The sequence below is a fragment of the Cryptomeria japonica genome, chromosome 4 (assembly GCF_030272615.1).
Source record: "Cryptomeria japonica chromosome 4, Sugi_1.0, whole genome shotgun sequence".
Classification (NCBI taxonomy): Eukaryota; Viridiplantae; Streptophyta; class Pinopsida; order Cupressales; family Cupressaceae; genus Cryptomeria; species Cryptomeria japonica.
Window position 1 is genome coordinate 702,012,821 of NC_081408.1, and position 17,864 is coordinate 702,030,684.

Here is a 17,864-nt window from a genome sequence, read left to right on the forward strand (position 1 = left end):
GTCCTGTATTGGTCCCTCACATACTTTAGATATGTGCCAGCTTTTTCAATGAGCTTGGTTTTTTCGAATGTGTCATTTCTAAACAACTCAACCATACAGTTTGTTAGTTCATATTTTAACCTTTTTTCTTGGTCATTCCACCTTTTAAAGCAAAAAAAAACTTGTTAGATTAAAAAATGAACTGAAGCTACCTTTATTATAGTTCAAGAAATGGATCAAAGGAAAACTATTCTAGCAATGATATGAAATCAAAATACTGGATTAGGGTTAGTTCAGTATGATGTTCCACCTTTTACATATGGTGGGCCCAAATATCTACAATGCAATGTCATTAATATTTTTATAAAAAATATCATTTCATGGAAAAAAATTCATGGGATCATTAGTCCAAAACGAGTGATCAGTAAGTAAATTACAATTAGACTATATATAATAATAATTTTAAAGTACCCAGAACCTTCTATATCTTTAAGGGAATCAATTCTTCGTCGCTCACCACCAATATGGCCTGCAACATTCCCGTACTAGCAATATAGGAAGATCTAGGAAATGATGGTATGTTATCAGTAGTAGTCACTTCTAGCGCATCCTCATGTGCATCTCCTACTACAGAAAATGAATCCACTATGAAATGTACCCAAGAAAGAACGCTTCAAGGGAAATAAAACATAACAAAAGATAGAACAAAAGAGGGATCTAACAACAGTGGGCGGGCCAACATGGCGTGTAGTAGTGGATCTTTGCATGCTACGTTTTGCGGACATTGCAGTCGGCAATACAAGTGGAGTAACCTTTGATGAGGCGACATTTGCACAGGAACATTGACAACACTTGAAGAATAATACATTAAATATATGAAAACTGCAAGAATTGTAAACAAGGATTATCCTTTATTATGAACATTGATAGTATCAAGTATGATGTGTTTTGGGTACTCAAAGTGATAAGCCAAGCAAGTTTCAATCTACTTGTTCGATCATGACAGTCACACTGAATGGTAGTTTGGGTTCCTTATTTTGCAGTTTTGAAATTTGGGTTCCTTATTGTATGAGTAAGTGCAAATTATGAGTACTTGGGCAGTTGAAGCAAACATTAATGAGATGAGGACAGTGAAAGAATATTCTTGGAGGACAGGGGTAAGTATATGTTAAGTTATGATGGTTGAAATAATTAGTATTTTCACAATGTTAAGGCTAACATGGAGTTTCTTGAACATGTAACTTGTCTTTTTGGAAGTTGACATTATGAGAAAGGTTGTAGATTCTTAATGGAGTTTTCATGTGTGAACATGTAAAAGAAGACTGAATTTGTGTCTCAAACTGTCAAAATAGTGGAAGGAAGAGTTTGTTGAATTTGTCAGTGACTGTCACAAAAAGGACAACAGACTGAAACCTTTTCATTTTGTAGGATCAACTTGATTATTAGGAATGGTGTTGGAGTTGAGTGTTAGGGGAATGTTTAGGTGAGTTTATGTCTTTTCCAAGAATAGTTGAAGGGTTATAAAATAGCGAATGGATTGATGAAGTAAGAGTATCCCATTGGTGTTTTTTTTTTAACCTTTGTGAATAGTGTGAAGACAACAGAGGGTCAAGATGTTTCTTAGGGTGGTTGGGAGGGTATAGAATTGTGTTTTTTTTTCATGGGAAAGAAGTCCATTTATGTGTCCTTGGAGTGTGTGACAAATGAGCATTAGGAGATGCGTCTTTAAACTATTAGTGATCCTCATTAGAATTCCTCATTACAATTAGTACCGTATCAAAGTCAAATTGTGAGAGTTGGAGTGATTCAAAGAGTGAAAGTCCTGAAGATGGATTTGGGAAAGATGAGTATTCCGGTAGGATTATAGTAGGACAATTACATTAGGGACAGACAGTGATCTCATTGTTACTGTTGTCTTGGCACATAGTGGAGTCAAATATCAAAGCAAGTGGAAGTAGCAATTTCCTTTGAGTCAAATAAATAGCCAAGGTCCTATGATTAAGGTGTTGATCCAAGTCAAGGATCTAGAAAAAGGATGTGTTGGAGGTTTGTTGAGAACAACTGAATGGATGTGTAAGGGGCTTTGTTTCCCTAAGGTATGAATTATCAATCACAAAGAGCATCAACTAGATCTCTCTGCATCAACTACATAATAAATATATGAGCAATAACACTAGCATTAAAAAATCAAGTTCACAAGTCCAAAGAAGGAGTAGTTTTACTGTATAGAAAATCGTCATCACCTGAACTACCTGCAATACCTTGATCTTGGCCACCAGGTTGATGAGGACACATAATTTTTTGTAAAAACAACACGTACATGTTTTAGCTAATGACATAAAAGAGTGTAAAATATAAACCATTATTGAACTTTTGTTATAATTAAAGGTTTCATTACTACTTACTTGCAAGTTTTTTGTTGTCTAGATCAATTTTTGCACCCTCTCTTATATCTCATCAGTTTGAGGCTCCACGGATGCCAAAGCAACAATCTCTCTACTAATTTTTCTAATAGACTTTTTTATCAATTATATAGGATTTATGGAATTTGTGATGTCATCATCACTTAATCCTATTGAATCCACATCCCTAGAGAGGTGCTCAGGTACTACAACCCCCTTTCCCTGAACATCCGTCTGTGACAAGAATATCATTAACACTATCAAAATTACTCCAAAACACTCAAGAAAAGAACATAATAATGTAACAGTTTGCTACTATCTAATTTGTACAATTACAATGAGGTTTACTTGCTCGATAGAAGTGTCATGACCTACATCCCTGTTAGTGCTATATGATGGATCCATGTCGCCCTGTGACAAAGAAAAAATATAAAAATGTCAGTGAAATGAAACCAATAGACTTAGTAAAATAACTTAATAATAAAATGGTATATAGTACATACCACCTCCATGATAGTAACTTTTTTTTGTATCTATACGATTCAAATTGTAATCGATTAGCAACTTTTCCCCTACACTTATTGATTTTATTGCACATACGAATACATGATTTCCCTTGCGCGCCTCAAATATGCGATTGGGTTTCTTATTAGTTGACCCTTTATAAAACCTGCAATATTCCATGTTGCTTTTGGCATTCCATCAATGTATACAACCACTCATTTACTTTGATCATTATCTTTCTATTGTATATAATTTGGTGACAGTGCATACCTACGCATACTTTTTTTATATCGAACAATCTGCATCCAATTTTTGTAATTGTAACAAGGTCCGACAAACTCCATCAATTCAATAACTTTGTTGTAACAGACCTTTATTTCGTCCATGGAAAATAGGCCCAAACCATGTAACGACGATGGTGCTATGTGATATATTCTATCATTAATACAAAAATCAGTGTTTATTGGAGGAAGTTCCTTGGGTACCCATTGTTTATGTAGATGTTTGTACCTCAAGGGCACCTCGATGTCATGTTTGGTCTCATCATCATAAGAACATGACCCCCCTTGATCAAGGAAAAATTCCATGTGTTTATTGAATTTTTATTTTAATCTTTTGACCTCTAGTTGATCTCCCTATCGTAGACCTACTACATGTCTCACTTTCATTTTCTATTCCTGCATTTTCCTCACTCGAGAAAGACACATCTGACAAATACCTATTTGGTGGTACTTGCACTCCATCAAATGAGAGAGTTAGTTGGTAATGAGAGAGATATTTTGCAAATGAGGGTAATGTTGATGAAAAAGTCAACCCTAAAGTTGATGTTGAGATTAAAATTTGAATAACTCCAACTGGGGCCTCAAGTGTTGATAACTATATTAGATTTGCTGCTAATGTCGAGGTTTGAAAAACTGAGGAAGTTTGTTTTCCAAGTAATTTTTTAAAAATAAACTATTTCTATAGGGTGTATTGACTTATACCTATCGATCCATGAGACTGTGCAGGATCCTCGTCAAAGGGGTTTAGGTTTCTGCAGATGTAATTCAATTATCTTATGTTAGCTAAAAATTACATGATACGTATACTAAAAATTACATAGTACACAACATGAACAACACGAAATTTGTAGACAAGAAGAGTATTAAAAAAAATATGTTGTCATCATAATCATTGTAAATTTTTTAATTCCTTACCTTTACTTTATGTAGACTATGCAGGATCCTCAACTAAAGGGCTGATGATGTCTATAGTCAATTACTTGTTTCCACCAAGGGTGAGAACATCACACAAAATATATACATGAAATCAACATCATCAATTGAGCATCATAAACATTACATTTGTAAGTTGATAAACAATAAATACATATGTATCATAAGCATCATAAGCATCACATATGTGTCATCATAAACATGTAATCCATCACATATGTATCATAAATCACCATCCATCACATAGGTAATAAACAATCCACATTCTATAAATAAACACAAAGTACATGCACAGTATACAAATATAAAGTAAATATAGAAGAACATGAATTACCTTAATGAAGGTATGCCAATCATGTATTTTTATCCCTGGCCCAAATTCACTTTTCTTTGATATGAGATTGTTTATGTTTGCAGCAAATCCCAGGGGAATTCAAATTTTCCGTATGACTTCTTTTATAGCATTACTTTGTTGGTTCGTTAATAACCAAGGAAGGTCACTTATATTAATATGGTCTCCATGGCTATTAGATATGAATGACATTTTTCATTGTATGATTGGATTCTTGAATGTCACTACAAATTTTGACATTTTTTTTCTTTGTCACGCCGCCCATCCAATATTTTCCATAATGTCTCTATTATATTCTTTCCAATATGCATAGTATCAAACAAATGCACAATTTGTAACTACTCATAGTAGGGCAACCTACTAAATTGTCGGGGACAACTTTTTAGTCCCTTAGGTAGGTGGTCATTAATGCCTTGATGACCTTCATGATCATCAATTGCATCATCAATAAACAAAACACGATAAAAAATATCTTTTGTGACATAAACCATTAGATGGAATGACATTACCTTGATGATTAATTCTATTATATTCCAGCTTCTACAGGTGAGGTGTCATTCTCTGTGGCTTTGATATATTCTCTTCTTTCCCATTGAAAAGATGTTTTTCAGTATTTCAATACTTATGATTTTTGTGGAGAAAGTTCCTATACTCATAAAACCCCTGCTTTCCTAATTTTTTTGACTAACAAGATTTCATCTTTGGACCATAAACTAGACATGCAAATTTTCCCTTTGTTTGAAGATCTACAATATAATGTATAATTAGACTAAATATGTTAATTTTTTTTAATTATAATTATCATGCACAACTTGAACACTATAACATACCACAAAAATGTGTTAGCCCTGTGGCATCGTGTATTGTCCATACAAGCATCACATGAAATTGAAATTGTCTTTGTCCTATTGGTCTAGAAATGTCATACATTGTGACACTATTCCATAACTCCAACAACTCGTCGATAAAAGGCTCAATATATACATTCATATCTTTAACTTGGTACTTACCTAATCGAATGAACAAAAACATTACATAATTATTATGACCATTTTACTGCATTACTTATAATTAAATGTAGACAACTATTAAATGATAAAATACCTGGAATAATCATTTCCAACATTATGTGCTCCCTCTTTATTGACATCCATGGATTAATGTTATTGTTGATAACAAAAACAGGCCATACTGAGTAAACAGATCTCAGCTCTCCAAATGGATTGACACCGTCTGTTGCCAATGAAATCCTGAGATTACGATGTTCTTCTTTAAAGTGTGGCCACTTTTCCTCTATGTCAATAAATGTTGAACCATCCATAGGATTTTGAATAATTTTATCTCGACTTATATTGTGTTAATGGTAATCCATAAATTGTGCACTTGAATAATCGTTGCATACATGGAACAATGGGAATATAACGAAGAACCTTGCGAGGCACATTTTTTGTTATTTGATCTGTTCGATATCTATTGATATGACATTCAAGGCATTCGGTTTGAAATTCATGTTGTTTGTGATATATAATATGATCATTGCGACAAGCATCTATTGCTTGATACTCCATTCCGATATCTTTCATAATGGGAGATAATTCTTCATATGAGCGAGGTAGAATATTTGATGGTGGTAACAAAAACTTACCTATCAATCTACAACAAAAAATAATAATCTATTAATATAAAGAATATTAATAATACACGATTCACCATTTATTAACTATAATGCCATATATGACATACCTTAACATACGTGAGATTGTTATGTTGGATAAACCATTCATAACCTTCAAGTTTGCCAACAACAATACAACGGAGATAAGAGTTGTCTGGGAGCCTTCGTAAAGGACCTCATATGCCTTCTCAAGTAGAGGTAAATCATGAACAACATCAAGGTCATCTTGATCATCATGATCAGTTGCGCCAGTACTAAATATGTCATGGATCAATATATTTGTACCATCATCTTCGATTGTGTTTTGTGGCTCATGATCGTCATCTTCCATGGGATCATTATCTTTAGCTTCGATATTCACACCTCCATGTTCCTCCACTTCAAAAACCATATTCTTCGAGTTGTGTTGATCCATATCATGTGCTCTGGGGTGCTCGACCTATATAAAAATGATCAACATAAATAAACCATGATCACGATCTCATCATCAAGTGATTTCTTATGTATAAAAATTGTTAAAATGATATAATGTAAAACTCACCAATGGATGATAATCATGTCCCCCTTTAATGTGACCATGCAGCCTACAATGTCTCTTAGTTGTTTTGATTAGAAGTCTTCTAGTCTTTAACCCCTTACAAATTTTGTAGGGACAATAACACTTTCCATCACCTTTTCTTTTCAAGTTAGACCACAATCTACCAATTGTCTCCTTATTTTGTTGTTCGCTGATATTATCTAACGTGGTCATTCTTAGCAAGCAAAAAAATCGGGCTATAGAACTAGTTATATAGAAGTTGAAATGTTAGTTATAAAATGACGTTTCAGTATAATATACCAAATTAAATTACTTGAATATAGATATAATGCAAATTGAACCAAAACCATTTAACTCTTCTTTTTCATCTCAAAACATATCTAATGGCTTTGTGGTGATTTAGAGTAGGTGATATGCTAATGGCTTTGTGGTATGCAATCCTTGTATCATATCTTAAGTTGACTAATGTCTAATTGGGGTAATCCATGAGTGTCTAATGTGAATTCATTATCTATGTTGTGAAGTCATTGAGAGTATGGTGATAGTCATCCTTCTAGGATCCTCTCAATACTGTCTAAATCAATGACAAGTAAGAAAAAATTCTCAGTCACACCTTGGGTGCAAGTGACTATTCTCACATCATGTTTCTTCACCAAAACACACTATTCTCAATCTTCCTCAATACCATCAATGGAGGGGCATGTATAATGGTTTCAACATACAAAGTCAATGATCATACACTCCATTATTCTAGACACCCTTGGATACATTACTTGGCTTCTAGGCTTAGTAAAACTAATATGAATTGAGCCAACACCATGAGTATAGGGTCAAGTATCATGGCAACTGATCATAATTTGTGAAGACAGGGTTCACACCTAAGTGTTGGTTCTCAACAATGCCACACTTCCAAAATTGCCAGTCTCAAGACTTCTCCTATTGGGTCAACACTCATTGATGGTCACAAGGCTAAATCAGTGTATCTAGGCTTCAAACTCCTTACTCTAGGCTTGGAGGACCCTACACAAGGTCTATGAATTTTACCATTATAATTATTTTTTAATGGATGAGGATCTATATTATCATTTCCAAAAAAGTGTTATGCATATTCACAAAAAGAAAGGTAAGTGGAAAGAGCCACATCCCAAAGTCCAAACAAGACAATAGCTCAAAACAAAAAACAATTATAACAAGACAACTAAGAGGAGGAGGCTAGCCCTAGTCATTTGTTTTTATCTTTATCTTCAATTTCTTGTTTTGCATGTCTTTTGAAACTACACTTCTATGACCCTAATGTAGACAATAGGAATAATTTTGTAAAATTAGCAGTAGCTCTATCTTTTCAACCAACTATAGTGAAAGTCCCAAATCATCTTTGGTGGTTCTTTAGTGAGAATAAAAATGTGTCTCATGTAGCATAGGAGCTCATTTTCTATATGAAAATCAATAACCTACCACCTAGCTGTGAATTTTTGGTATATGTCAAAGAATTCAAGATCTCTAATGTTAAGTTAAGGTCATTCTAATGTTTCATGTTTGCAAGAACCAAGTGTTGTTATCAAAGTTGCAGATGAAAGATAAGTCAAGTATTCAACAACCTTATCAATACTCCCGTTCTTGTGTCAAATGTTCAATTGAAAAAAAATGTTGTGGGTACGTGGACCACCTTTGATGATGGTAATTTTAAAACTCACCTCAAGTCTACATGAACTGCAAAGACTTGTAATAAGTATGCATGCTTATCTCCTTACCCAAATGTAATCCTTCCATTGCATGCAAACCTAAATGATAGCATATATCTGTTTGTTATATTATAGGTACTTACCCACTATGTTATAAAACATCTTGTTATGGTAAATAGAAAAAGTCTCAGGTGACACTATGTTAGAAATGGCTCACTATTGTAGGTACATGGAGCACCTTTGATGGTCATTTTGCAACTCACCTTGAGTATACATGAGATAAAAAAGCTTGTAATAATTATGGATGATTTTCTCCTTCCAATATGTAGTCCTTTCATTGTATGCAAACCTAAACAATAGCATAAATCTATGTCATATTTAGGGGCTTTCTTACCTTTGGGGTTGAGTTTATCTTCAATCGATATTTTCATGTTTAAAGATGTCATCTTCATCTAGATGTATTGATGATGGATGCTAGACATTACAATTTTTAAAGAACCAATGCTTCTTAGAGTTCTTGATGCCAAGTTTTGAACACAATGTGTGTTAAGTATTGATGTAGTCAAATACAAATTTTCTCTCACAGTTGTCACAAAATTGACACCTCTGAAGCAAGAATTGACCATTATTTAATAAGGGAGTTGGCTATTATTTTACTATGTAAATTGACCTTTTTAAATTGCCAAAAAAGGGCTTGATAAATTAGTGGCTATGGAATGTGAAAAAAAAATCAGATTGTAATTTTCTCTTCACTAAATAATAACAAGGAAAGTGGACAATCATTTCTCTATGGATTTATCTCACATTGGGTGAACCACGTTAAATCTATGGGTTATTACGAGCTATTGTTTTATCTACTTATTTTGCATTATATTTAATATTGGTTATTGCTCCAGTCTACCTAAACCCTAACATTTACATATATATAAATAGTAATTATTGAGTTGATAACCTATCATATTTTGGCTGATTCTTTCTAAATCAGAAAATTAATTTATATTAATATTTTGTGTTGGCCAACTCATATGATGCTCGACCCCCATGTTTGGCAACCAAATTAATTATTGATGCATGATTAATATAAAGGCAGTGACCACATTGGAAAGGAAATGAATCCATGTAAAGAAGGTAGCAAACAAAGGAATTTTTTATGATTATTAAAAGGTAGTGATCCAAGTAAGGGAAATAAAAGAGAGTAATCAAAGTAGAGAGAATCATTATGGAAAGGAAGAAATGTAAAATTTTTGTTGAAGATAATAAACACCATTTTAGAAGGCATCAACTAAGATAAAGAATAGACAATGAAAAGAAGGCATAAACAAAATTTAATAAGGGATAGAGCCCTATAATGGTGCACCTTAACTTCGAGCCTCCTAAAATATGTCTTAAATATTTTAATTTTTTTGAATTTTGTACAACTACTTATTTTTCAAGTCCCCTACTTGAAAAAAATTGTTTTAAGCCCACATGCTCAAATATGATGCCACATCACATGCTTTTTTTGCCAAGGTGTCCAAAATGGCCCCCAAAAGAGGTAAGAACCATAGTTGTACACTAAGTCATGTTTATTGATGTGTTGATGTGGCATCACATAGTTAGTTGCTTTTTCAAATTTATTGGAATGTTTTTGGGTATTTAAGTATTTCAACATGGTACTTAAATTGTGCTCCACTAATAGTTTAATTGTGCCCAACTACTATCCCAACTGTTGGAGCCCACACCACTAATATGTTTTTGTTGGTGTTATGTAATACCAATCTCTACTTAGGATTTTTAATTACAATTTTAGAAGGAATAACCTCTCTCCTCTTATATCCCCCTTTATCTGTGTCACCCCTATCTCTCCTCTCTAGGTATATCACCTCTCTAGTTCTCTCCCTCCATCTCCACCTCTTTCTCCTTACCCCCTTACTACTCTCCCTTTGAAAACTATCTCATTTTATTCTATCTCTCTCCCATCACTTTTCTATCTCCTCAATCCCTAGGTATCTCACTCCCCCCACCCTATTCTCTAAATAGTTTATAAACCATAAACCTTATACCAAATAAGGTGGATGGAGAGGCAATGACCTAGAGAGAAAAGGGAGAGCAAGAGAGGTGGAGAGGGAGGAAGAGAACTTGAGAGGAGGCATATAGAGATATGAAACACCTAGAGGGGGAGAGAGAGGTGAGAGATGTATATGGGGAGAGAGGGGTGAGATAGAAAGAGGGGGATATAAAGGGGTGGGTAGTGAGATATGGAGAGAGAGAGAGAGAGAGAGACCTAGAGAGATGAGGAAGGGAGGAGAAGAGAGATAAAAGAAAAAAGAGGGAGAGGAGTAAGAGGGTATGGAAGGAGTGAGAGACTTATAAGAGGAGATAGAGAGGTGACAAGAGAGAGAGAGAGAGAAGATGAGGAGAGACTTCAGAAAGGGAGAGAGGGGAGGGAGAGAACTACATAGGAGGTAGATAGAGATGTGAGATACCTAGAGGGAGAGAGTGAAATGAGAGACCTATATGGGGAGAGAGGGGTGAGATAGATAGAGGGGGATATAGAGAGGTGGGTAATGAGATATGGATGGAGAGGTATATATGTGGGGAGAGAGAGTAGGTAAGGGACTGAGATATGGTGGTAAGGAGGGAGGGGTAGATAGAAAGGGAGAGGGGAATAAAGGGAATGAGTGGCCTAGAGAGGAAAGAGAGGGAGAAGAGCAGAGATAGAAGAATAAAGAGAGAGAGAGAGAGGAGGAAGAGGGGAGATAGGGAGTTAAAGACTTAGGTAAAGAGGGGATATTGATGTGAGGGGAGAAATAAGAGGAGAGAGTTCATAAAGGAATAGGGAGAGGTGCGAGGGAGAGAGATTTGAAGATGGAGGGAATGAGCTAGAGAGGGGACAAATAGATAGGTGAAAGACCTAAATCACAAGATATATAGAGGGGGATAGAGAGAGATGGGTAATGAGCTATGGATGGATAGGTAGAGAGGTAGATAGGAAGGGAGGGAGAAACATAGAGAGAGGAGAGAGCGATTGGGGATGAGAGGGAAAGGTGACAAATTAAATTATGGAGAGAGAGAATAAGAGTCAATGGGGAAGGGAGAGAGAGATAGGAGTAAAGAGGGAGGGGTCCGAGATAGAGAGGGAGATGGAAGGAGGGATAATAGGAGAGATAGAAGAGAAATAGAGAGAGGAGTAAGAGGGGATGGGTGGAGTGGTAGACACAAAGTGAGAGACCCAGGGAAGGAGGGGAGAGAGAGAGAAGATAAAGTGAGATTTTATAAAGAGATAGGGGGATGGGGGAGTAAAATAACTAGATAGAGAATAGATAGATAGGTAATAGACTTAAAGGGTGAGAGAGAGAGAGAGGTGAGATACCCATATGGGAAGAGAGAGGGGTGAGATAAATGGAGGGGAGAGAGAGAGAGAGAGAGAGAGAGAGAGAGAGAGAGAGAGAGAGAGAGAGAGAGAGAGAGAGAGAGAGAGAGAGAGAGAGAGAGAGAGAGAGAGAGAGAGAGAGAGAGAGGAGATGGAGGGAGAGGTAGATATAGATGGAGTGAGATACCTAAGAAAGGAGGAGATAGAGCAGTGAGGAAAGAGAGAGAAGAGGAGAAGAGAGTTAACAAAGGTAGAGGGGTAAGGGGCGAGGAAAGAGAGGTGGAGATGGAGGGAGATAACTAAAGAGTGGACAAATAGAGATGTGAGATACTTAGAGGGAAATAAAAAAACATGAGACCTATATGTGGAGAGAGAGTGTTGAGATAGATGGAGGGGGATAAAGAGAGGTTTATATTGAGACATGGATGGAGAGGTAGAGAGGAGGAGAGTGAGGGAGGGAAAAATATATATATAGAGAGAGGTGATCATCTAGACAATGGAGAGAGAATAAGAGTTAATGGGGAAGGGATAGAGAAATGGGGGTAAGGAGGGAGTGGGAGATAGAGAGGGATAGGGAAAGAAAAGGAGGGAGAAAGTTCTATTGAGGGGAGGGAGGGAGAAGAGGAGATATACAAGAACAAATAGATAGAATAACAATAGAGAGAAGATTAAGAAGGGATAGAGGGAGAGGTCGATATGGAGGGTGTGAAAGACCTAGGGAAGGAGATATGATAACTCAATGATGAACGAATAGTACCAAACCGGTACTGAGAGGGGGGGGTGAATCAGTATAGACAAAAACACAGTCTTAAACCGGTTTGACAATAGATACTTCAAATGACTGGTAAACAGTGATACCGGTTCAACACAGACTGCAACCGGTAAAGCCAAGAGTGTCTGAGACAAGCATTAACCCATTGATCACTTAGCTTTTCACTTAGCTCAAAACAACACTACCATTTCACCCTTATGCATGAATAGGTAATCTATTATCAGATCTTCTCCACAACTAGTTCAACATGTTTTATTGATAGGCATAAAACACAAAACCATCATATGCTTAACAAGCAATAACAAAACATCACAAGATAAAAGCATCACTCATGACACTCTTATTTTTTCATGTGGAAACCCAACTGGGAAAAACCATGATGGGATGAATACCCACAAGCTTGCTTTTGAACTCTTTAGAAGTTCACTCTGTTAGGAGCCTTGTCCGGTTAAAAACATTACAATAGGTCCTGCTAGGAACCGATCCTGTTAGGGATCACCCGGTTAAGGGATGGCTACAATACTTAGTCATGGGTTAAACCCGGTAAGGGTTACCTTGTTAGAGGATTTCAAGAACTCAATAGCTAAAGGATCTCTAGAGCTCTATAGCTTCCCAGAACTCAATAACTTCGAGTTACCCTGTTAAAGGATTTGTATCAAGCCGGTTAAGGCTACCCTGTTAAGGGATTTCACAACTGTTGAAATGGTTAAAGATCAAGAGGAATTACAATGATCTGGTAACAACACTCAATGCTAATGCAGATCCACTTTGGCTCCTCTTCAACTTCTGCACATTCACTTTGCAGGTATCTCTTCTCTCCTTTGGTCTGGCAAGAATAATGTATCACTTCCCTTGGATACACACATACAACTTTTGCCAACAACTCTGAAAGAAACACAACACCGACCTTATAGGAAACAGACAGGTCGATAGCAAAAACCCTAAACCCTAAACCTGTTAGGTTAAGCAATTCAAACGGTTCAATCTTGACCGTTGAATCATACTATATTAAATGCAACAATCTTGAATCAATCTCAAGACAGTCTCCATCGTCCATTATCCACCAATTTCATGGTGGCTGATAACCCATCATGCGTTATCACCGTTTTAACAAACTTCGCACATTCCCGAGGTAGATAGGGATAGCCTTCTTCATGCAAGATCCCTCATGCACACAGGGCTTACATGGCAACATGATTAGTTATCCATTACCATGCTAACTCATCACACAATGATCACCAATTGAGTCACACAGGCTTGAGGCGCTCCAACCAGTAGTCACACAAGGGTTCCATGAACCGGTTCCCATATGCCGGTTCATCTTCAACAAACATACCGCTTCAATTTCACATAACCAATTCTCATATCATCATGCCAGTTTACTTTTCATCATGCCGGTTCACTTTTGCACATATACTGGTTCACACATGTGACGGTTCTCTCTTCTCTTCACACATATTGACATCAATGACAACATACAATATCATTATGTCCTCATACTGGTTCACATAATGCCAACAAGAAAGAAGTGAGGAGAAAAAGAAAGAATAAGAAGATATTTTATAAAGGGATACCAGTAAGGGGGAGGGAGGGAGAGATGGAGAGAGAGGGAGAGAACTAGAGAGGTGATAGATAGATAGGTGAGACACCTATCAGGGGAAAGAGAGGTGAGATAGATAGAGGGAGATAAAGAGATGCGTAATGATACATGGATGGAAAGGTAGATACCTGGATAGGAAGGGAGGGAGAAACATTGATATGGGAGATAAAGGATGGTCAAGGGAGAGGTGAAGACCAAGAGAACTGAGAGAGAGAATAAGAGAGGAAAGAGAGGAAGGGAGGTAGGGATAGAGGTGTGGGTAAGGAGGGAAGGTGAGGTGGATAGGGAAAACAAGTGGGAGAGAGCTAGAGAGGGGATAGAGAGTAGAGAGAGAGAGAGAGAGAGAGAGAGAGAGAGAGAGAGAGAGAGAGAGAGAGAGAGAGAGAGAGAGAGAGAGAGAGAGAGAGCTTGGGGGATATAAAGAGAGACCAAGAGACACGGAGAATACTGAGAGGAGCATGCAAATTACTGAAATTTGATTGTTTGAAAATTTATATGATCTTCTAAAACCTAGAATCTGCATTATGTGACTTATACTTAAATGCTATAATTCACGTATATATATTTTCTAGGACATTGAGTTTGACTTGAGTTTGAAGCATTTAATCAGGGTGGGAAAGGGAGAGAAAGATAATGCAATTTTCTAATGCAATACATTTGGCGCTCATCACATGTTTTACATTGGGAAGTACCGACAATTTGGGTTGGATTTTCCTTAAGAATTCAACCCAAAGGGTTGGACAACCATTTCGGACCAATGAGTGCAAAATGCCTTGATGGGGGCCAAAAAAAAATTGGCATCTTTTTGGTTGCACATCTTGGTGCATTTAGCTGAGGACTCAACACCAAGGGCAACCTTAAAGTTTCCTTCTGTCATAGCAAACAACATTAAATAATGATCCCCCTCCTCAAAGCCTCAACCATGATAATGAAGAGGAAGGGTAAGAGTGATTCACCTTGATCAATACCATGATAAGAAGAGAAGAAGCCACATGGGCTCCTATTAACGACAATTGAGAAATGCATATTTGATATGCAACTCTTAAGACCAACTGTATCCAATCTTAAAAAAATCTAAAATGCAACATAACATCCAAAAGAAACCCCTGATCCACTTGATCATAAGCCTTGCTAATGTCAAACTTCAAAATCATCCTTTCCACCTTTGTTCTCCTCGGTGCATGGATAGCCTCATGAGCTAGAATATTGCCTTTAGCTATAGATCGACCTGAAATAAAGCCACTCTTCTCTTTTTAAATAATGAGTGGTAGCACATGCTTTAGCTTTTTTTCCATTACCCTTATTATAATCTTGTAGACTACGTTGCAGAGGGATATTGGATGCAGATCTCCCATTACCTCAACCTTGGATTTCTTTGGAATGAGAGCAATAAAGGTCTTATTAAGATCCCTCAATATAACTCTATTAGATCTTTGATTCTTCCATGACAAACATAATATCATCATTTGCCACAAGCCAAAAATGTTGAAAGAAGTGTATCGAGAAATTATCTAGTCCCAAAGCTTTATCTAGGCTAAGTTGGAAAGTATTTGTTTTGACTTCAGACTTTGTGATTGGGCTCATAAGCTACTCATTGGTAACACTATTAATTAGGGTGATGATATTCATCAATATCCCCATTTTTTATCTCTCCATCATCAACACCTTGTCCATTCAAGAGAGACTGAAAGTAGTTCATTGCCTCCTCGACGATATCTTTCATTGAAACCAGGGTGTCATCATTACCATTTCTGATTTCACCAATCTTGTTTCTACATTTATTAGAAATCACCAAGTTGTAAAAGAACATCATATTTTTATCCCATTTTTGAGCCAACACTCTCTGAATTTTTGACACCAGAAGACCTCTTTCCTTCTCAGTAATTCTATGTATTCTATTGATAGGGATTTTTTCAATTGGTAGTCATTTCCGCCCATCCCATTTTGAATAACACTCTCATTAAGAACAACAAGTTCATCCTTGATTCTACTCTTCTCCTTAAAATTGTTTTTAAAGTTGATTTATTCCACTCTTTTAGTTTATGTTTTATGTAGATGAGTTTCTTGTAAAGGGCAAAAAGTCTAGTAGCTTCCACAAGAGGCATAACCAACCATCATTGAGTTAGCTCTTCATCTAAGGATCTATCATGAAGCCACACACATTCAAACTTAAAGGAGCAATTTTTAGGGATAGTATATGGTTTAAAATCCAATAATACTGTATACTGGTTTGAACCAGATACCAGGAGGATAGTAGATGTGAATATTTGAAGAAAATCATTCCAGTTTCTATCCAGGAAGAATCTATCCAGCCTTTCTACATCTCCAATGAAACTAAACCATCTATTAGCCCAAGTGAAATATCCATTTCTTGGGATAACATCCAACAGGTGATTCTAATTAATGAAATCTTGGAAATCTACCTAAGATTGCATTAATCTTCTTAGGATACCTCGTTTCTCATAATTATCTAGAGTTGCTTTAAAATCCCCTCTAATGATTTTATTTGCAATTCCTAGGCTTGCAAGAATATTAATGATATTTCACCAAATCTCTCTTTTGCTGCTAATTATTTTTGGTCCATGAACATTTAAAAAAAAAAAAAAAATTTTTGTAAGTCATCAAATGCAATATCCATCAACACATAGTGTGAATCTCTATCTACCAACATTGCTTGTACCCTTATTGGATTCCATAATAAATTGAGACCCTTAGAAACCCCAACAACATACAAAAAATAGGTCTTCAATTGCTTCCATTTGTCCATCAATTTTCTATCATTGTTTGAGTTTAACTTGGTCTCTTAAAGAAAAAGTACATCCACTTTAGCTTGATCAAGTTGTTGCTTGATCAAGCATCTCTTATTAGGGGCATTGGTGCCCCTGAAATTCCACTTTAGAAACCTCATTGTGACCCAAGCGACGCCAAGCCCTTCTCCATTCTCAATTTCATTTGTCCCTTTGTATTACTAACAATCTCCAACTAGCTCTTTGTAATCCCAACAATCTCTTTCTTAACCAGGTGTTTGGTTTACATCCTCTTTGAGCTTTCTCTCCTAGCTTTGTTTTGTTAATCTTCGATTGGCTTTGCTTGATTGTTAAGGTCTCCAAAATTTCATCTTCATCCTCTTTTGAATTTTTGGACCCTCTTCAATTTCAAAAGTATTCTCTGAAACTATCTCTGACTGAGTGTAGAAACAACCATAGTTGTATCCTCATGGGGAAATTTATATATTCAATTTTGTACTTTATCATATATTAGAGTTGGATGCTTAATTGAACCCTAATATAGGTTACGGCCTCCATTAGTGCATAACTCTCCTATTTTGGAATCTCCTTCTTTGCCAAGGGAACATCCTCTTATTGAGACTCCTCCACCTCAAGAAGCTTGAAAGATTCCAGCTTAAAAATTCCTTGTATATCCTTGATGTTCTCTCGAAAGAAAAGTTATATAAAGGAATTGGTTTAAATTGAGGTAGATACATAAGGGGATCATTTTACAATTGTGATTTGATATGGTTTACCAAGTTCTTATGAGGAGGAACATTATCACAAAGATAGTGATTGAATATTTTTCAAAAGTTGCACCTTTCTTTGCATAACCTTCTCCTCCCAAGAATGTTATGTCAAGATCGTTTATTACTTTTGATTCTTAAGGAATTTTATATATTGAAATTGTATCTCATTTTGTAGTGAAAAGGAAGGGGAAATGTAACCATATGATTATTTGGTTACTAAAGTAGCAAAAAGAAAAAAATTGTCAAAGAGAAAATAAAGTTTTCTATTGACACAATC